Genomic DNA, 21,993 nt, shown 5'->3' with positions numbered 1-21,993 from the left:
TCCTCATGCAAAGAAAAAACTTGATCATGCATATGTAACACAAGCAGAACAAGGAAGGAAAGGAAAGCCTGTGAATTTCTAAAAAAAATTGCCCTGCAAGTTGCTTTGAAAATATAATTTTCTTTCATTTCTTAAAAAAAAAAAAAAAAAAAAAAAGCCCACAGTTATACTGTGGGAATAGGAAAATTGATTCTCACTCAGATCTCTTTGGGAGAAAGACTACTGACATTTACTGTCATTCCCCAGACACAGATAACAGAGCTACATCTCCTAGGGATTGCTCCAGTTGCAGTAAGACTCTTCAGATCTGCTTCTCAAGCTGCAGGGATGTTTGTCAAGCATTTTTCTACATGCTTTCTTGACCAGTTAGTCTGACCACATTTGAACTTCCTTTTGCTGACCATATTAGGAAAACCCACACTAATACTATCCAGTGAGAATATCCCTCACTGTAAAAGGACTTCAACCAACTACAGTAAAGCTTTACCAAAATATCCTTCAAAGTCACCTACTCAGCAATAGAAATACATTCAACTAGAGAAAAAGTGTAGATTCATGTTTCAGTTACTGATCTCATCTTGATTCCTCTAAGATAAGTTTATCCAGGTATAACTGGGGAAAAATAAATAAATAAATAAATCATAAATGAATAGTTTCTTTGCTTTGTTTTGTGGATTTTTTTGTTTGTTTTTTCACAAATAAGAAAATTGGCTTTAAACAAAAAACAACTAGAAAAGTTAGTCTTCTCTTTTGAACTTTGCTACTGTACTGTGTAGGTTATTTCATTACTTCTACATACATCATCTTTCATTACTTCTGAGTTGTGTCACATATTTCCAGTGAACCACTCTGGCAGTTTAATTCCATGAGAAGATACAGAAACATCTTAGGAAAGCGCTAACTACCTTGGAACTAATTGAGGCAACTAAGCTCATTTAGGTACTTCCCTTATTAAGGGCATAAATCTAACAAAGAAGAGAACAGAGAGAATTTTGCTGGCCAAGAAGTCACAGAACACAGCTATGGGAAAACACAGCAGGAAAACTGAATACTTAAAGAGTTTTTATTTTGGGGGAGGACTCTATTCGCCTAGCTACATTTAAATGTTTAGTGTCAGGCTGGATAAATCCAAAATCCTTGAAATAAATCCCTAACTGTGAAATGAGTTAAAACCTGAGCTTTGAGGGAATATTCTTCTTGCTCTGCCTTTGACTTGCTTGAAATGACTAAAAAAATATAAAAATAAACAATTCGATCCAGATGGAAAGAAATAGAATAATAATAGCTGAAGAATGAATATGTAAAAAGCTAAAAGGATTTTTAAAATGCACATATTTGGCATTATTCCTGGCAATTTAGTAAAGTGTTTGCCACGGGGCAAGCTAAAACCTGCTTTTCACCTCTTCTGTAAGAGAGAACTTATGTTGAAAAACTTTCCAAATTGACAGTAGGACAGCCATTTTTGAAAGACAATAGGAAGGGCACAAAGGATTAGTAAGTAGACAGAACTTAGATATGAACTGGTTTTAGTAGCTTACATACCTTCTTACTTAAAAATTGATTCACTAATGGAGCTTCGGTCAATGGTAAATTTCTGCTTCTGTCTTGTTTTCTGTCACTTGGACTCTGGAAGAAGGGCATCTGATCAGACTTGTACATACTGCACTAAGGGAACAGGCTCACTCTTCAGTACATGGTAGAGCTGGTACCTCCATCTGTTTTGCCATAAGAGTGAAGGACGTCAGTGTGCGGCACGAAGATTTGGAACAATTTCTCTCGCCTTCGGAAATGCTCAGGAAGCATTTGGAGCCAAGGCCATCTGACAGATGTCTGTTTCACTCAGGACTAATATCAGTGATCAGTATCATGAAATATTTGTTTCTGCACTGAGGCTCCACCAACCAGTAGACGTAAGATGCTCTAGCAGGTAGATCATCTCATACACACTTTCCTAGTAAACAGAACCATGATTGTTATTAACATTAAATATAACACAGACTTTCAAAATCTGTATTGTAGATGTAAACTGGCATTAAACTATAATACTAAATGTTATAAAATGCTATTATATAAAATTATAGAGGAGAAGAAAAAAATAAACTTTGGAAGTTGTTATTTTAGACTAAGATTTTATGTTCATTCTAACATGAAAGAAATTCACGAAATAAAATGTTTTTGTTTTTGTTGTTATTTTTTTCCTTTTAATAACTATCAAATACTATATCTTACACAGGAAAACATCCAGTCAAAACAACTTACTCCATAGCTGACTTAAAATATGACTTATTTCTTGTCAGTTTCTTAATGTTCACCGAGTCACAGAATTGTAGGGGTTGGAAGGGACCTCCAGAGATCAAGTCCAACCCCCAATTCCTCCGAATTAATACATTTCAATAAATGTCTACAGTGGATGGACTTCTAACAACCCTCATTGACTCTGACATTTTAATTGTATTGTCAGCCAATATTTTTTGTTATTAAAGTGGGATTTTCCCCTGTTACACTGAAGACGTTTGACACAAAATACACTGAGCTAAACAGATATATGCATTTAAGTATCTGCATAAATGAATAACTTTTCCTCCAGAGTGTTTCACTCACCTAGTTCATTCTCCGTGCTCACAAACAAACTGCAAATATTCTTCTCAGTAATAGAATGTTACCAAATTTATCTTTCCCCTCATATCTGATAATGATCATTTAGAATAAACATTTATTTTACTCTGAAGAAAGACAGAGGATAAATCTGTACAAATATAGATACACGAGAAGACATTGGAAACACACCCTGTCTAGCAGAGTAAAAGTGATTTGGGACTCATAAGATACAGAGTCAAATATAACTTCTGACATTCCTTTACTGTCCTATTTTCCAAAGATAATGTGCTTTCTTATTTCATTCCCTGTATTTGCAAGACAGAGATAACGGACTCTATTGTTGGATAGACACATAATAAAAGAGCAAAGCACTTTTTGCCCTGACAAATTTCCACTGTGAATGGGTTAGGACGAGTGATATGAGTCAAGACAGGATGAGTCTAATTTATCCTGAAAACATCTGAGTTACTTTGTGAAGCTAATCTTAGTTCAATAAAAATACTTATGCAAGTACAGGCTAAAAATGCAGTGTAATAGCCAGCAAAATCTCTGCATTGGTTGATGAATCTGTACCAAGCTTGCAGATTTTAGATTCTGCTCTGTGCAATGTCTGTAATGCTCCTGTAAACTCCATTGGACAAGCATCAAAAAAGGTTGCACTGCTAATTCTATGATGAGAAAACATTACCAAGTACGATGGCAGTGTGAATGTTTCAGTGGTGGTACATACATCTAACCAGATCATCCCATAGCAGAGAAAATTTAGGCCTCTTTCTATTCCCCTTAAAGTAATGTATAAATCACTCATTCTGTTCAAGAGATATAAAACAAGATCCTGTAAAAATAAAATTGAGAAATTACATATTCTACGCCAAAATATGCTATCTTGAAAGGCCCAATGCTTATGTTAGCCATTTTGCCAATTTCTACCAAGAAATGCTTTGAGGACAGCACTGATATTTTATGCTTCATGTGCAAGACAGAAAACTGGGGCAGCAATGACTGAGCCATAGAGCTTAGGGAATAATTTATAGTTAATAATTTATTATAGCTTCCTTTCTTCCTTTTTGAACAGTTGTGAAAGAACATTTTCTTTTCAGCTGTGAAAGACAGTGGCACACAGGGTTGCTCAAGGTGAGGAAGAGGCCATTAGATATTTTGCACCAATGGAGCCTGCCTTCTTGCTTAAGTCCTTTGTCCACACGTCTTTGCTGCATGGTGTGCAGCCACTTGGACTTGCTGGTTTGTGACTCAGTGAGGCTGGAATGCAGGCTATAGAGCGCATGAAGAAAAATAGCTTTCAGTTGCATGTTCATAAGACCTACAGACCTTGATTTGGATGTTCAAAAGTTAACCCTCATCTGCATAAGTCTCAAACATAGAATGGGATACAGCTTGGAAAAGATGTCTGGGATTAATTTCAAAATTTATAGTGCATTAATACTATCTATTTATTCATTAACATTTCCCAACCTTTGTAAATGAGCTTGGTAGTAGCCTAGTTAATAAGCTGTTTATTACAAGTATAGAATAACTAGAGACAGTAGAGATTAATTCAGTTTAGAAATTTTATAATTTATTTATAGTAACAAACTGAAATAGATCTTTAACTCATCTGTGAATACAAGTCTTGCACAAACTGTGTTAATTTGTAAATGTACCATTCTAAAAATATTTCTACCCATGTTTGGCCATATGTAAGACCACTCTGGCTACGCATTAAGTTATGGATACATAACATTTGTAGAGTGTGTATTTTATACACACTGTGTACTTGATTATGCTGATGATACACAACTGTAAGGGGAAAAGAACAGGAGATCAGAGGTAAAGTATTGCAGCTAGCATACAACCATCAGCCACACTTTTTGTTCTCTGCAGGACAAGGAAGAACTTAAAATGAATAGCTTGTTGTCCATTTTCAGTAATTGTATATTAGGACTCCAACTATGACTTTCATTAGTATAATCCACTATTCAGTAAAAACACATATTTTAAGCAGCTGCTCAGTAAATTAATGTCCTATGATATTCTTGCAAAGTGAGCACAAAATGAGTAAGAATATTGCCATGGAAAGTGTAGTGTTTCATTTAAATGAATGTTTGCGGATTTCACCCTTCATTATCTGCTTAGCTATACTCATCTGCAAATACAGAAATTGGAAGTTTTGCCTTTTTTGAGTATCAACAGCTGAAATTCTAGTTCAGATTTTTAAGGTCTGGAAATCCATAAAAGAATGGGAAGAAACACAAAATCAGGGACTTTCTGAGCTACAAGTTTTCTAACTCTTACATACACACAGATGTAAACGTATCTTTAAGCCCCTACAATTCTGTGATTCTGTGATATTATGTATTTGCATGTATAGGTACATTACATATATTAAAATACACCAACAAAAGCAATAGGAAAATTTCCACTAAAGATCAACAATAAATGATCAATTCTAAACAATAAGTTTAGAAATTTGTTTTTAAGAGACATAGTTATGGACAGCTACAGTGAAGACAAAACAGTTTCAAGTTATGGACAGCTACAGTGAAGACAAAACAGTTTCAAGTCTTTAAATACAGACACAATAAATTCCCTACCACAACAGTACAAAACCAAGACAATGCCCAATGTTTGTAGTAATATGTAGCTCACTTCAAAAGTATTGTTTCCTATTTATTTCCATGGAAACTAGAAGAAAAGGCGCAATAACACTTCTTGATAGAGCAAATTCTTAGCTGCAAAACAATGTTTTTTAACATCGTAACCACCACTAGCCAATATGTATGGATGAGCTGATCATGACACTCTTCATTTCATGATGTGACAGCTGTGCATGTCTGTCTGGAATGTGGCTTGTCTTACACTTCGATGTCATCACTGCTGAAATGCACACTCACTACCTCACTGTGCTCACATCCACTGGCTGGTGTCCATAAATGTTCAACAAGCAATGACGAATGTTAGTAGGTGCATTTTTTTCCATGTGGAGGAATTCAGGGACACACGCTTGCTTTGCATGCATTTCTATGTCGGACACCATTTTGTCAGACTGCCCCTCTGCTGTCATCTGTTGCAAAGCAACAACATGAAATAGAGTATTGGCTGGAAGGTTCAACCTCTACTGCCACACCACCAACATCCACCTCTGATGTCATGTGCCAACAGAATAAAATAGGAGGCATTACTCTTGAATCAGCCCTTGTAATATGCGTACTGCTGTTAATGCAATGAAGCAAAGTAACATCGTTTTAAATGAGATTTTCAAGTTTCATGTAATCACTGGGGTTGTTTCATCCCTTGACTGTATTTGCATGCTGATTTGCATGACAGCTCACAAGTCCAAACAGCATGAACAACACCTTTGATTGCTATTTAACCCTTAGGGCAAACAGTGTGAACATAGGCGACAATTCTCATTACTGATAAAATGGAGTTTGTGTACCCAATTAGATAAGTGAAGCATGAATTTTTCTTTTGGGATGACAGTCCTTTATCCAATGGTTTAATTTGTATTATCAGAGAGTAAGTATCTTTGACACAGCAACAGGTGACAGTTTTTCACAGAGTGCATGGTGTTGTTTCCTCCTGATATATGAAGAAAAACAAAATGAGAATGCAACTGTATTTCCTCAATGGCTGTAGAAACAAAGAGGAAAATGGGGACATACAATTCCCCAAGTAATCACATTGCCACTAATGCAAAACCAGTGAGGCATGGTTTTAATTCAAGTTAGGCAGACTGTGTACAGGAGAAGCACCATCATACATTCTACATCATCAAAGTTCTGAAAAGCGTAGGCTCCATAAACTGTGTGAAAATGGTGGAATGATTTACACACAATTACTTCTTTTCTTCTTCTGAAAGCTGGTAGCTATATTTTAAATAAATTTAAAAAAAGGTCCTATGTGATCTCATTGAACTGGAATTTTGAATTTATTTTTGTATCAAAATATCTTCTCTTTATACTCATATACATATATCCACTCTATTCATATTTAGGCACTTGCTACAGCAACAAATTTTTCCTATCTCTCTCCCTTTCCATTCTTCTCTATGGGTTTATTTGCCTTGAATATCATTTCTCTTTCCTTTTCATCCGCAGAATTCCCTCTCTATGTGATCCCAGTTATCCTTGAAAAAGTGGTATGGTCAAGACCTTCACTGACAAGATTTCCAGCACCCCCCATCTTAAGTGTTGGGTATAGACCATACAGACAACAAAGACTCCTCTGCCCTTTTTTTCCTCATTATTTCAACCTTCATAGGATAATCAAACTACTAGCCTCTGTGTTCTTCCTTCCTTAAAAGTGATCCCAAGACAGTGAACTACCTTGTCAGCATCAACTGCAAGCATTTGCCAGATGTGTACAGTAGGGATCTCTAGAAAGTCCCTTAGTTGCTCTACAGTTGTTGTAAATGTAGCAAACCACTGAACAGATGCAAGATCTGAAATCTGAATTAAAAAATAAAATAAGTCACAACCACACTGCAATAAACTGGGCCAAAAGGGAGGGAACGTGCAGTATGTCACCTTTAAGATATATTTTTTTGTCTTGCTGGAATAAATTCTATATATTTTTTTTCTCTCTTACTGTAAAAGATTTAGCCTGCCTGTGATCCACAGATACATGAAGTAGGCTTATTTTAAATTTTGATGACATTTTTAATTGTACTAACCACAAACTGTCTCTATTAGACAAATATTTATTTTAAATGAAGCTTAAAATAAAAACCTTCTTTCTGTCACTATTTTTACACAAGTATCATTGTTGGTTTCATTCATGTCAGCACAACTCAGAAATGAGTTTTAGATGAGTTGAGCTTCTTTTGCTGACTAAATTTGCAGCAGCAAAGCATAAAACATTTCAGGCTCTTCAGTAATGCAGTCTTATTTTTTGTTGTTGAAAGATGGATAGCTTTAAAAACAAATAGACACTAAGATCTCAATATGCCTCTTTCTTGTAATCTCCATGCAGTGTATTGAAGGATTTCAGTGCATTAGAAAATCAGCAGGCTTCGTAAACATTTTTATATTTGGCACCTGAAAAACATGCACAGTACTATATACCTAAATTGTACAGCTGTTACAGTTAGACAAGATTGTCTCTGTAATTGAGATACAGTATCTCCAAACAAATAATACATATGTCTGTATATATGTATACAGCATATATATGTTTGTATCAAATAATTATTTTCTAGTAGGAATTAAAGTGATTAGTGGCATGTAACAGTTCTCTGGATGAAATTAGATTCACATCACACTTTGTTTTCTCACCTGTAGCATGCTGTCCAGTTTTCAGTTTGGCACTGTCTAGGTAAGCAGTCACAAATGGAAAGCCAGTATGCATTGCATGCTTTTCATCTGCCATTAAACACTGAGCCCTCCCATCATTTTGTAAACACAATTTATAATTCATTTAGTTCTCATACAGGATATTCTAAAATAACACAGCAAAATGATTACTACTGACAGTCCTGGATTTAAAAGCAATGAAAAATGAACCTACTCTTAGAAGACTATATGTGCTATAATTTGCAGACCTGTAATCTACAGCACAGTGTGAGGGATTAAAATCATGTATGAGATTCTGTACTTTGAGTCTTTGATATGACTTTTATGTATTGACTTCTGGAACAAAAATGATTATATGCATGATTTAATACTACCAAAGTAAATTGTAGTTTCTTTTTTCTACACTGTGTTAAATGAACAGAAGTTTCGTACAACAGCATACAACCATCTAGTATCTATTACATGACATGGAAAGGATGATGACTTAGGGCATACAATACAAATATCTTTGCATCAGTAGATGATTTCAGTCCTGAGGTGATGCTTCATTTTTAAGTGTATAATCTTTTGTATAATAGAATAATGGAATGGCCTGGGTTGAAAGGGACCACAATGGTCATCTGGTTTCAACTCCCCTGCTACATGCAGGGTCACCAACCACTAGACCAGGCTGCCTAAATTTCCTCTTGCTCTCACAGAACCTCCTTAGATGCAAAACAGCTTTACAAAATAACCAAAATCTCCTGGCAGGTTTCCTTAAATTATTTTATTTAAAACTTTTTCAGAAATTAAGAGGAAAGAGGAATATACTGAAAGATACTGAAAGTAAAGGTGAGATTCAATAGCTTATGTTTCTCTGTTGTCAATATAAAGAGCTTAGACTATTATCTTAAGATAAACCCTTAATTTTTAGATTGTTAAACTTAGGAGAAATGCATCCCATCCTGCAATGTGCCTTTAGAGAGCTTCTGCAGCTCTCTTCGGTTCCTATCTGGTGGTGATACTTCAGTGAGTTATACTTCATATCGCTAACACTATTCATTATAACCTTATACTGTCGTCCAGCAGGTGTATGCCACTCCAAGGATTACTTTTTTTGCTTAATTACATCATGGAATTTTTAATATTTGTACATTTGAAATACCTAAGGTTTCACTGAACAACAATTCTGTAATGCATACACAATACACAGTGCATTATATAAGGATTTCTTATTACCACTGGTAATAAAAGCCACTCTTTAGAAATAATAGAACCAAACGTTCTTCTTCTTTCATACATGTTTGCCTAAGCAGTAAAGTAAAGCAACCTTTTCTATTAGATACTAGAATATCATTCACTGAAGGAAGCAGCATATGGACAAGTGTGTTTAATTTTTGCAATTTAGGCTCAAATTTTACTCAAGACCTAACATATTTAGTCTGCTTTGATCGCTGTGGGACATATAAGTATAAAAAATTACAAATTAATCTTACCCAGTAGGAGAAAAGTTTCATGTCAAGGATTAAGAATTACAGGAGTATAACCAGAACACTTATTAGGTTATTATATCTATTAGTTATACTGTAAAATATGGAAAGAAAACTGAACGATATTAAAACAGAGTCAATCAGTATCAAAAGCAGGTGTAAGCTTTCACGCTATTCCAAAACTATTGCAGATATGCTAGAGTGCAAAACATGTGTTCAGGAATGCAAAGCAAAGAAAATCAAAAAGAAATAAAGGAAATGGAACTATCTTTACTGTTTTACCATGAAATATGCACTCAGCTACAGAAAAGTTTCTTACATCAAGATTAAAATGGCACAAGCATGTCATTTTCTTACTTTTGTATGGGTATATGCATGGTGTTTGCATGTACTTCTTTTTCTTTATGTCATTTATAGTTTTACTAGAGTCATGATATTTATACTGCACCAAAGCAAATAGCAGAATATATCATTTTCAAATATAAAATTGGTTTGCTTTTTTTAATTTTTTTTTTTATTTTTTTTATTTTTTTTTTTTATTTCCCAAATGATTGAGTGCATTTAACAAAACACTACATTTAGGCTTTCTATATGTGAAGAAATATAAAAGAAGATTTGATACCCAGAGATTCCTTCCAATCCTTGTGATTCTATGATTGGGTGAAAAGCAGACTTCAGACTTCTGAAAAAAACTGTACTGATCTTTGCTGTTTTTAGTAAAAATCAGAGAAAAATAGATTATTAATAGCAGAAAAAAAAATATTTGTTATTAGGAAGATTTCTTCAATGGCATAAATGATATTAACCATTAGTTCACCTTTTGAAAATACAGTTTTTCACTGTAGACCAACAAAAGAAAACATTAAAATTCTTCTTCCAGCAATACACGTTTAAATCCAAGTAAATCTGTTTGCTTCAGTGGATTTAGTCAGACTTGCACCAGTGTAAAGAGGAGTGAATGTGGCTTGTAAGAGGAAAATCGATGCTTGATGAAAATTCTTGCCTAATATTGCATGCAGAATATGAATTCTGCTCATGGTGTATTGTTTCATACATGGTAAATAAATTCTAGACGAAATTTTCTGTAAGTAAGTTGTTTATTTATTTTTCTGGTTACAATTTTGAATAATGTTGAAACAGTAGATATTTTAACCCCTTTTTAGCTCATTAAGTACATATTAGTGAGAAAGATAATTATTTTGTCTGGTATAACACTAATTCTATTACCAAAAATTTAGCAACTACTATTTATACAGCATATCACAAATCAATACATCATGTTGCTGACTGAGATAACCCATTTACACTTAGGTAGTTGCACTCTGAGCTTTAATTTAACCCTCGTGGCAGCATAAGGAAACATGAATAGATAATTAAAATTGGATCTTTGCATGATGATCCTACAATTAATAGAAATCACAAACAAGAAAATTAATTTAATAATTATGACTTGCTCCAGCAGCGTAGTAGGTGGTATATAAGAGCTTGTTCTTGTGAAGTGCTTTACATTCTTAGACGCCATTAATTCCATTAGGAGAAGGAAGTAAATGGTAAATAGTAAGTAAACGCTTTTTAGGATGTGAGCATCAATAGCTCAAAATTAGGCTCTAAGTTCCTCGCAGTGAGTTCAAATTGCTAACATATTTAAAGCTGTCTCATTCACTGTCTGGTCTTCAAGTTCTGAACACACTTAAACATTTATGATATGTCACTGAAAGTGTGACATTTGAAAAAGTATGAAAAGTTGCCCTAGGGCCTCAACCACAAAATGATATGGCAGAAAGAAATAGGGAGCACATAACTGAAAAATTTCCTTGAATATTTTCACAGAATGGAAACAAATCGAATATTTGATAGAATAGAAATGAACAGAATATAAATTCAGGGACTAGAAAAATTGTTCTTTTTATTTTGTTTTTTGTTTTGTTTTGTTTTGTTTTTTTCCTAAGCTGCAGCTCTCCCGGCTGCTTAAGTTACATGAGTTATACAGGCCATGAGGTATAGCTTTTATATTGAGAATATTGAACTATAACCCTAAATAAACTTTATGAATCTTGCTAAAATCTTTTTTGTTGTTGTTGTTTTAAAAGTAACACATGGTAATAACAAGAATCTACAATATAATGCAAAGTAAGAATTGTACAGACTATTTGCTGTCAGGATAATATTAACAGGGTAAGAACACAACTGTTCGGAACTGGAAAGTAGGGAACAAATTGCTGCTTCCTTTGTTTTTACTAAAGCAACAGAGTTGTAATTCAAAGGTTCATTTACTTGGCAGCAATGAGTGCATGTCTTGCAGGTTATCCCCAGCTCTAAGAGATGGCTTTGTGGCAGTTAGCAGGTCCTCTACAAGTTAAATGGTTTTCCTGTTTGTTTATTTTTCCTTTTGAGTTACTAATAACTACACTCCCCTTATAAGTATTACTGTGATAATAAATAACCTATATTGTGCTCATTTTGTATGGTAATGTTCTTTTAAAACTCCACTGTATCATTCTTGCCCATACACACAGGTCTATTCTGCAATATTTTTCCTGAGAACTCCACAAGATAAAACGTGTTTGACACTGAGTAGGGTCCAAATAGGATATGCCACCAAAGAGCCGTTGCTTAAGAACAATGGCTGACCTAAAGACACCTCTGGCTAGTAACACTTTGAACAGTTATTTATGTTAGTAGCTATGGAAAAGCTGCAGAAGGATTTGTTACACACTCCCACTTCTTAATTGTAATTCTGTTGCAGATCAGGGACATGGCAACCAGGCAAGAATAACCCTTCTGTTATTCCTTGTGTGTCCAGATCTTCCTTTCCTACAGTAAGTTGGCTAGAATCTCTCAGAATTAACATATCAAAATAAGGAGAGAGAGCAATTTCTAGCCTGGTTTTCTAGGTAATTGAGTAAATTTCGAAGTAATTGAGTGAATGCAATCATTTCCCATGTCAGTCTCTCTGTCAATCTTACCATAATTCTGGAACATCATTTTGGAGGACTAAAGAGCCTGAAGACAAGCAGTTTTTATAATTTTATGAGAACTGGAAAGTGGATGGAGAAAAGACACCCTATTATTAATCCCTGTGAAAGGGGCTAATGAGATCACCCTTTCTTAGACATCAGAGACAGGAGAGAAACCAGACATCATTAGTTATGCTGCACACAGAATTATTCAATTTTTTCAAAGCCTTCCATGTTATATTATTTTCTGTTCTAATTGCTAAAACTGAAGGATGAATTACAGGAGGATGGTATGGATTTGGAGGGGTTCATGAACCATCTAGACAAGATTTCCATTCAGTATAAGAGATTAATTTAGATGACCAAACAACTGGTTTGCTGAGGCTGAGGAGAGCAAAGCAGAAGACACAAACTGACTTTGACCCACAGCATATCTCTCAATGATTTTGGGACCTGGATCTGAAAAGTTTGCTTGAAGCTGATTATTTTATCAGAGCTGTATTTACAGAACTGCAAAATCATTGACTGATTTGAACTGAAAGGGATCCTAAAGATCATCTAATTCCAACTCCCCTCACAGTGGGGATGCTGTCACCTATCAACTTAGGTTGTCCAGGGCCTGATCCAAGCGTACCTTAAGCATCTCCAGGGATAGAGCATCCACATCTTCTCTGGACAGCTGTGTCAGCGCCTCATCTCCCTCTCAGTAAAGAATTTCCACCTAACATGTACCCTAAATCTCTCCTCTTTTAGTTTAAAGTCATATCCCCTTGTTTTATTGCTATACATTTTGTTAAAGAGTCTCTTGTCATCTTCTTCATAGGCACCATTTAAGTACTGGAAGGTTACTATAAGATCTGCCAGGAGAGAATCCCTGTTGCCTAGTGTATTACCCTTCTGGTTTCTACTGCTTCAATGCGAATTACATTTCACAGATTATTATTATTTTTTTAAAATTCAGTTGGTATATGTCAAATATCTAGACTTTAAACAGTTTTGAGGCTGTTTTATGTTATACTGTACAACAGTCATTTTGTTTTTCCAGTGATACACTGCTATAAGGAAACTAAAGATCTGACATTGTGATGATTTTGTTATTATCATGCTTTAAGTAAGTTGTAATTCAAGTTAGATATTTTCTTGCTATTTGATCTATGAACAGTGATACCAGAACAAAGCAATGCTTTTAGTTGCCAAACAAAATTACATCTTCTTAAAAAGCAAGTATGATTTAACTGAAACTTATTTCTATTAGCTTGGAAGGCAATAATTTTGTGCAAGCCTCCAGTTGTTTTAACAGCATAATTTATGACTGAATAATCTGTGCTGAAAATTGTCCCCCCAGGGAAATACTGTTCATCTGGGAATAAAATATTTGTGATGAAAATAAACACTGAGTAAGTTTAGTGTATCTCATAGACTTTTTTCTTTCTTTTTTTTTTTTTTTTTTTTAAACAATGCAGAGTGTAATGAATGGTGGATTTAGGGCAATTTTCAATTGTGATGTTTTGATTTTACAACTGCTAAATCCAGACAACTACTAAGTCTGCATACCCCAACATCTAGACTAATTAACATATTTCTCAGGACTTGTTAACTTACCATTACTGGGCATTGCTTAACAATAGCAGACAGATACCTTGACAGATACCCTGACATTCTCTTTTATCCTTTCTTCCTTTTGGATGTTTTGATTCAACATTCACACTGCAGCACTGTGATCAGGACAGCCACAAATATTTTATTCCCTCCTTAAGTTAGAGATGTTGTCTTGCTATAGAAGACTGCTTTCTCACTGCAGTTTATGCAATTGGAACACAATCATTAATGTGAAAGAAGGTTTTTATTTCCTGTTCCGAACCATGGCATAGATGGCTTTAGCAATTACTGGCAAAAAAAGGTGCTCCTTCAGGCAACTGTACAGGTATTCTTAAGGCCAAAGAGTTACCAGCTCCATGCAAGTCTGCCTGACTTCAGGCTTCTCCCTGAAGAGCTGGCTGGACTAAGGAAGTCATTTATAATGCAAGATAATAACTTTATTCAATCTACTAACTTCTGAAAAATGTTCTACATTCATTTGTGCCAGTGAGTGACACATTGTATCTATTAACTATATTTTTTTCACATATTCATCTCTCATATGATTCCTGTAGAGCCACTGAGATCTGAAATAGTAGAAGCTTTGCTGGAACAGAAACCAGTTACTGAAGTTGGGTAGGACACAATTCCAGTTGCTCTCAATCAGACTGCACTACATTTATTTGGGTACCCTCCACATAAGGTACTAAACACGGAGCCAATCCAGTAACAAAGCAGTTTGGAAAGGATTTGCAGTATAAGAGAGATGGGACTAATTAGGCAAGGAGCCATTGATCGTTGTGAGGCTTTTGCAGGAACAGAGGAAGGTGGCTGGCATCCAAACCCTACATTTCCTGGAATACAAAGAAAAAGGAGTATATCTAAAATGTTAAAATTTGGAGAGATTGAAAGATTGCCATGCAATGAGTATGATACAGAGTGAAAATGAACACACACACAAAAATGAAGTCAAAAGCTGTGAAGTAAAAAAACCTGTCACTATTTTTTATTGTTTTGGCTGATAATTTGTATCACCGTACAATCTGTTATCTACTGGAACAGATATCTCAGAACTCAGAGAAAGGTCTGCTACCAATATATATATAAATATATATGCATATGTATATATTTAAAGAATATCATAATTTTCTTTATACATAGCTCTTCAAGAACTGCCAAAATCAATTACAAAGAGTCATGTAAGAAAAAAGACATAGGTGAGAAAAACATTAGTTGTACCAAATTGAATTTGCTTATCTACATTTTCCAGAGATATACCACAATTTCAAAATCTTTAGCAATATTGACAATACTAATTAAAGCAGCAAAAAATATAAAGTACACCAACCTTTTCATATTTTCTTCAGATAACATTATGTATCTATTCTATAAAGTTTCATTCCAATTGAGTAATGATTTAGTACTTCCATGGACCAGATGACTTTTTGTAAGTACAAGCAGACAGATGAGGGCAGTAGGGGTATAGACAACCTGGAGTAAGGAAGCTTAAGAGAAGGACAGAATATTTTTTTTCTGTGGAGTTCTTCATGTTCTTTGAATTTGTGACCTACAGAAACATAAACTAACTTTTATTTTATTTTATTTGTTCTATGTAGACTTTTAAAGGAAAAAAAAATGACCTAATTTGAAACCAGAAAGGCTCAGGCTTTCCAAGATTGTGCAGATTTATTGTATCCTCTGAGATTCTGTAACCACACAAGTGGAGTCTGTGTCATCCTCTATGGTTACACTGGTCACAGACTGCCCAGGTCCCTTTCAGTATTACTCCCTATGGATCTGTTCTTGTTCAGCAATTTTGCAGCTGTCTTTGATAAACATGTTTTCAAGCAAATTTATTTCCTGCATAAACAGATATTCCCATTTCATTTACCTTTTGCAATGCTGTAAGGATAAAGAACTTAATAATTTCAATTTAATGTCTACAGTATGGTCCAAGGCCTAAACAAAACTCAAAAACAAAACTCAAAGAAAAGTTTTATTCGTTCTTCAAATCAATTTGATCCTTAGCCAAACTTTCCTCTGAATAAAGAACAAACAAATGAAGGAATGCTCATGACTGAATCATACTCAGATATTTCATCTCTGCTGCAATATGCTCTTTGTACGCATCAGTCTTTGAAAGACAGCTTAGAACTTAAATCACGTCTGACATGTATTTTACCAAGTGGTTCAAGCAAATGATGAGACTCCTATTTCACAGAATCTGAGCACAGAAAGAAGGCCAAGAGAAGTGCCAAATTCTGCATCCTTAAAGGGTCAACTAGTCAAAGTAAAAGTAGAACACAGGCATGCACTAATGCACAGACTTGCAAAAACTAAATGCTTCATTAGAACCTCTTGGTTCATATAAGAATACAATGTTTCTAAACCATCCTATACATTCTGTTGTGCGCAGTTTTTTTTGTTGTTGTTGTTGTTTTTTTGTTTTTTTGTTTGTTTTTATTATTATTATTATTATTATTTGTTTGTTGGGTTTGCTTTGGATTTCTTGGAGCTTGGGGACTGAAAAACATTTGATGATGCTAGAGATTCTGCATGTGATTAGAATCAGGGCTCCAGGGACACATTAAAAAAAAACAAGCAAGAAGTACGCTTTTCAAAAGACTTCCCAGTGTGTCTCAACACAACCAGGAGTATGAACTTAAGTGGTTAATTAGCTTTTGCATTAATTCACTCAGCGCTCAAAGCCCACAGTCACATTGCCACTCAGTCATCAGACTTGGGGTTAGCCTGTCAATTTAATCCTAAATTAGAGTCCCTTACTTACAAGTGATAGTAAGGTGAAGGACCATAGTCATCCCTGCCTACCTTTTATAGTAGATGGATATTTTTCTATATACACTCAGACTCCAAGTAGAATGGATTGCTCTCTGGAGTTATATTTTTTTACTATCAGATGTAGGAAGTTACAGTTAGTAGGCACTTAATTAGGTATCACAGGTGCCTAAAGCTAAATTGGTTGAAATTGTGCCTCATTATAAAGATGAAAAAAGTATTTATTCAAAGACGCTACATGAGCTAAAATATAATTTTAAAATAAGAAATACACATCTATCTATTTAAAAGTTTTTATTTACCATGTCACTGATAATGGTAATGTAAGTGGGTAGAGCATCACTAATTTCAAGAGGAACTCCCAGTGCTCAATATGACTAATACATTCTTTAATGGAGTTAATCTTTTCCATCATACTGTCTACAAAAAGAAAAACACACACAAATACTAAATTGGTATTTTTTTGTTTAGAGATGATAAAGTAGAAATCTTTGCGACCATTCAGACACTTCAGAAATGTGTGAGGTCTTGAGATTATTCCAAGTATTCACTTAAACACACCTTAAGCAAAAGAGAAACCACAGAGCTGATAGCTCTGCTATTCTCTTCCATCCACTAAATCTGTAATAAATACATTAAAAATATTTTCCAGGGAAAGAGGGTTTTTTTCTTTTTCTCTGTTGTTGTTGTTGTTAATGCTGGCTATACTCTCAGGTTGACTTTGGGATTTAAATGAACTGGTGCATTTCCTGTGCTTCCTCCACAGCATATCCTAATCTTTGCCAGTGGGAGGTAAATTTATGGTTCAGAGCCACCAATTTGTCCACACAGAAAGAAGGACAACAAGCACATGCACTGCAAAGTGAACTGAGCTCATTTTAGCAAACTTCCAGAAAAATGGCTCTTTGATAAATTGTGCTCATATCAAAAAAAACCTCCTGTTTATTCTTGGGATGGGCAATCACAGGCTGGGCAATCAACTGTATGAAACAAAACAGAAGTGAGTGCTGGATTCTGCACTTGGGAAAGGGCAGCCCTTTATATACATACAGACCAGGGGAGGAGTGGATGGAGAGCAGCCCCATAGAAAGCAGTATGCAGGCTCTGGTTGATGTCAAGTTGGACATGAGCCAGTGGTGTGTCCTGGCACCCCAAAGCATCAACCACACCCTGGGGTGCAACAGGCCCCGCACTGCTCCTGGGCAAGTGCCACTGCACTGCTCTGCTTCAAATACTCTGTGCCATTTTAGGCACCACAATATAAGGACATGAAACTGTGTGTCTAAAATAGGGCTGTGAAGATGTTGAGTGGTCTAGAAAGGCAAAGAAGGCAAGATGTATGAGGAGTGGCTGAGGCCCCTGGGTTTGCTCAGCACAGAGCAGAGGAGCTGACGGGAGGCCTCAAGGCTGCTGCATCTCCTCACAGGGAGCAGAGGGACAGCGCTGAGCTCTGCTCTGTGTGACAGCGACAGGGTCAGAGGGAACAGCATGGAGCTGTGCCAGGGGAGGGGCAGCTGGGGGTTAGAAGTTCTTCATCAGAGGGTAGTCGGGTTCTGAAATGGGCTGCCCGGAGCAGTGATCACAGGGTCACGGTCCCAAGCTGCCAGAGTTCAAGAAACTTTTGACAGTGCTCACAGACATAGGTGGTGCTACATGGAGCCAACTGTTGGATTCTGTGATCCCTGTGGGTCCCTCCCAGCTCAGAAAATGCTATGGTTCTATGACTCTATGATTCTGTCAGACCCACAGTACGAAAAACAGATAAAGACATGACAAGTCTGTGAAGCGGAGGATATTGTGACCTATGAATACATATACTTGCATTAATTGCATGTCTGACTAAAGCATTATCTTTTTTTTGCTTGTATTATTCAAAAAAGGTCCAGCCAACTGACCAAAAAAACAATTAAACAAACAAAACAACAGTAAACAGTACCTCAAGCATCTTTTGTTCAGAATGTGAAGCAGTCAGACCTACAAGTCAGTAATATATGAAGTAGATAAAGCAGATCAGTAGAATTTTCTTTTAATCATAACTAGAGTGGATCTTGGAAGAAATCTCTGTACTTTGAAGATTAGTAAGTAATTTTGTTTGCTGTAAGTAAAGAAAAAAAACACTTTGCATTCTTTGCCCAAACAGCAGATGTACTCTTTCATGGAAGCTATCTTTACCCATCCAGGAGGAGAAAAGCCTATACTGAGAACCCAGATATATGTGCATGATGTCACATATTTGGCATTAAGTATGCAAAAATCTTAGTATAGGAATGTAGGAATTGTGAAATTTTCTTATAAACTAAAGAGGGAGGGGGAAAAAAGCCAAAGGTATAGCTGAACCTTGAGGTTAAGACTTCCAAAGAGTCATTAAATAGCTGTACTGTTCTTTCCTCCAAAGGACCACTAGCTTAACACTTAAAGAACTATGCAGAGATGTATATAATTCCGCCTATAAAGAAAATTCTTGGTTTTAAATGTTCTGAATGCTCCTAAAAATATTAAAGAAAAAAATTAAATGTTTTAATATAAACTTATGCATTCTAGCTGTTATCTTCTTTAATCCTTAGAGAGTTCTTTGTGCTTCATGACTCTGGAAAGAATTAAGAAGCAGCTCATATTAGAGGCCATTGTTACATTCCCTTCAGTGCCATTTTCTTCTTTTCCTACAATTACTGAGATTTTTTTTTTTTTCTTTTTGCTTGAAAATAGGATTTTTGTCTCATTTGGGTCCCTGCTACTTAATTCCTACTTGAAGTCATAATCCTCCCTGCCTCACCACACGAATCTCCTTGAAGCTAATTGTGATGTCATAGAAAGGCTTTTGACTTCAGTGGAACTGATTATTTAGATACACTTCATGTACCAGAAATAAGTCCCTCTATAGTACACAAAAACAGCCAAACAGATTCAAAGCACAAAACAAAAGTTTGAGCTTCCTGGTTAGCATTTCTCAGCAGTATTTTAAGACACTTTTTGCTAGAATAAGGAGGCAATAAAGTATGCCTAGCTATGCAGTCTTTGGTTTTTCCTTTCATGATTCTGTTTCTGAGAGAGGCTTTTCTGACACACACTCTGTATACAAAAATTCAAGGTGAGGTAATCACATTCCAAATAGTGATGTCAGAAAATACTTTCAACCTGGAATGGTTTCAAAGCTCTGACTTAAAACCAGCACAGTGTTGCAATACCACTTGATACTCATTTGTCCAAATGATTTCTTTTTTGTTACTGTTTGTATTTTTTCATTTTTCCTGATAACATGTTAAGTATCTGAAGCATCATTAAGATTAAAATAATCAAACTGATTCCTTAATAAAACCCATTTCCATCTCTGCAGGGACCAAAACACCTCTGTTCCAAGTGAAGAGTCATATTCTGGAAACACCACATAGAAAGATCAGCTGAGAGTAGTAACTGTTTTCTGCAAAGCTAGAAGGGTTAAAAATAAGAGCAATTATTTCACTTTATTGACTATAAATGAATCTACAGTTGATAAGAAACCCTCTTTTGATTATTTGCAGCAAAGGAAGTCTCAGTGCTGAGCTGACAAGACCATAACTTATACCTTATTAATTGCCATAGGATTGTCTTTTGCATCAACAAATCAACACACTGGAACAGGTTGCTCAAGGAGGTTGTGGATGCCCCATCCCTGGAGGCATTCAAAGCCAGGCTGGATGTGGCTCTGGGCAGCCTGGTCTGGTGGTTGGTGACTCTGCACATAGCAGGGGGTTGAAACAGGATGATGATCATTGTGGTCCTTTTCAACCCAGTGAATGCGTTTCAATCCATTTCAATGATTCTATGATTCTGTGATTCAAAAGCACTGATCGTATGAATAAGAATATTCATATCAGTGAAAGCTTTATCCTAATATGCTGACTGTCTAATTTCAAATTAACAGGTTATCTTCTAGGATACAATGTACTGAACAAATGACTTAGGAAGAAAAAATCAGTAAAACTACAGAAAGTAGCCTTTATTTTATGTGATATTTTATATCATGTGATTTGATTAAGCTTTCTTAAGTTAGGAAGCACATCCAAATACTTTGAAAACCTTTATCTCCGTGTCTTTGGGGGGTTTCTGATAGGAACAACTTACAGTTAAAGATTTGGCAGTGACTGTGTTCACCTTTGTCACAGGAACTTATAGAGAAGCTAATATACATTGGTGTTAAGCATATTTTATTAAAATATTGAAATGAGGTAACTCTCAGCTGTTTATCTGACTTTGTCGTTTGTTTGTTGTGGTTTTTTTCCCTCAACATTTTCCTTTTCTTTCCTCTCCTGTTTATGTGTTTTGTTTCAAATCTCTATTACACATGACTAAGCTGGGTTATCTGAGTGGGAGGGATGACCAGAAGATCTTGAAGCGTAAATGTACCCGTTTACTCCGTGTTTCCTTTGCATGCCCTATTACTTCTATGATGTTAAACCAGCGTAAGGAGGAATGCCTAGGAACGGTATCCTGATGTGAGATCTGTAAAGACGACACTGTTTTCAGGCTATTATTTAAGACACCACGGATAATTCCTTTTATTCATCGTGGCTGTCAGAGCGGCACGCACAGCTCTTTCTACCCGCAGATGTAGCGCTGCCGGTGGCTGCCGACAGCCCGGCCCCGGCGGGGCGCTCACTTCCCGTCATCCACACGCCATCTAGCGACGGGAAAAAGGGGGCGGCTTTGCACGGGAGCGGAAAGGAGAGGAGGAGGAAAGGGCTCCCATCCCCGTCCCAGCTCTCGCCTTTCCCAAAGCGGGTAAGAGCCATTTGGATATTGCAGCCAGAACTCCAGAGCGGCTCGTGAGGAGCACCGCCGCACTCCGCTCCCTGGCATTTCACCCCCACCCCCTCCCTTCTCTCTGCTTTTCAGTGAATCGTTCCCCTCCCCTTGAAAGAGCTAGCGCTGCCCAGGAATCCCCCGGATACCTCACCTTAGCCATCTCCTAAGCCGCCCGCCTCGAAGCACCGATCCCTGCCTGAAGCACCGCCAACTCCGGCGGCTCTGCGCGGCGCTGCCAGCGGAGGGCTCGGACCGCACGATCGCGGCTCCGCAGAGACACGCGCACACACACGCACACACACACACACACACACACACACACAAGCACACACACGATCGCTCCCAGCCGCCGGCGCAGCCGCTCCGGCCCCTTTGTTCCGCCCGCGGAGCGATGCCCGCGCCGCGCCCCCCGCGCCCCGCTCCGGCACCGCCCGTCCCCGCGCCCCTCGCCCGCGGGAGGCGGCAGCGCGGCGTGGCTTCGGGAACCCCTCCGCCCCCGGCAGTGCAGGGGCCTCGCCGCCG

At 36.7% G+C, this 21,993-nt stretch overlaps 1 protein-coding gene across 1 annotated transcript in view; it reads left to right on the top strand.

The window, feature by feature from the left end:
* The first annotated feature begins 21,333 nt into the window (after window positions 1–21,333).
* The window catches only part of KCND2 (potassium voltage-gated channel subfamily D member 2), a 255,112-nt gene continuing 254,452 nt past the window's right edge, over window positions 21,334–21,993 (top strand). The window contains exon 1 of the mRNA XM_015853454.2: window positions 21,334–21,447. The gene's annotated coding sequence lies outside the window, so the exon portion shown is untranslated. The remainder of the gene's footprint in view (window positions 21,448–21,993) is intronic.

This window comes from Coturnix japonica, chromosome 1 (genome assembly GCF_001577835.2).
Source record: "Coturnix japonica isolate 7356 chromosome 1, Coturnix japonica 2.1, whole genome shotgun sequence".
NCBI classification, from domain to species: domain Eukaryota; kingdom Metazoa; phylum Chordata; class Aves; order Galliformes; family Phasianidae; genus Coturnix; species Coturnix japonica.
Note: the sequence above shows the minus strand (reverse complement) of the source record. Positions and strands in the feature narration are given on the sequence as shown.